This window comes from Acyrthosiphon pisum, chromosome A3 (assembly GCF_005508785.2).
Source record: "Acyrthosiphon pisum isolate AL4f chromosome A3, pea_aphid_22Mar2018_4r6ur, whole genome shotgun sequence".
NCBI lineage: Eukaryota > Metazoa > Arthropoda > Insecta > Hemiptera > Aphididae > Acyrthosiphon > Acyrthosiphon pisum.
Window position 1 is genome coordinate 29,880,319 of NC_042496.1, and position 1,085 is coordinate 29,881,403.

The following is a 1,085-nucleotide window of genomic DNA, read 5'->3' on the forward strand; positions in this document are numbered from 1 at the left end:
TTTTATATATACAGATATTATAATATTCATTTTATCGATAAAATTTTGCAAAGTACCATTTATTATTTTTAAAAATCATAATAATTTTGTAAATTACATGATTTCCAAAAAAGAAAAATTTAGCCTTCTTTTAAATCGAATCTTGGTGGTTGAATATGCATTATAGACCTATTAATATTAATATCTAACGTTTATGCAGTCTATGGTTTAATGAGGTGTACCACTAGCTGTTTATTATATTATTGTTTAAGATTTGTAAACATATAATAGGTATAGGAATATAAATCTGCAAATATGAGCAATTATTGGAACTGTAAATAATATTAGGTACCTACTCGGCGTCTTGACCGGTGGCGTTTGTATTATTGATGTATCGCCGTGTAAAAATACTCTGATAAAACACTTATTTTGAACGGTCCTTCTCAATATAAACGTATCATCTATTATAATAACTTGTGATATCTGTTCCTCGTTCGAATGGTCGTGGACGCCACATTAATTTATTTTTACCGATTGAAAAGCTCGAGTGTTTATTCCACACGATAGCAAAATATAAATAATAATAATATAACATAGCGATATGTGTATTGTTATTGTTATATCATCGATGGGCACCTCTCTCGGCTTTTCCGTAAAGCGTCTACGATAAAAAATATTATGCTTGTGTGTACACTGCAGGTAAAACACCTATCGTACAATATAAATCTTAGAGCGTGTGCGCATAATAATAATATAAAACATTCTCACGCCAATCGTCTGCCACGTCATTTACCTTAATACTTTAATGGACATTTTAAACGCCGAAAGTGTCGGACATCTGTCACTTGAACGTGTAACGGACACAGACCGTAATAATATTATTCTGTGCGTGAAAAATAACGGGACGACTCGCAAAAACGATAAGGTGGAGACCGAATTATGGAATTTAGTGCCTACTTTGAATATTCTTTCAACTATTATATCGATTGTAAAGTTTTGATTTTGCATATTAAAATAATTCGTAGCAATTATGTGATGTTATAGCCCCATAGGTAGGTATAGTAATAATAATACCTAAATAGGTTCATAATGTTGTTTATGGAAAT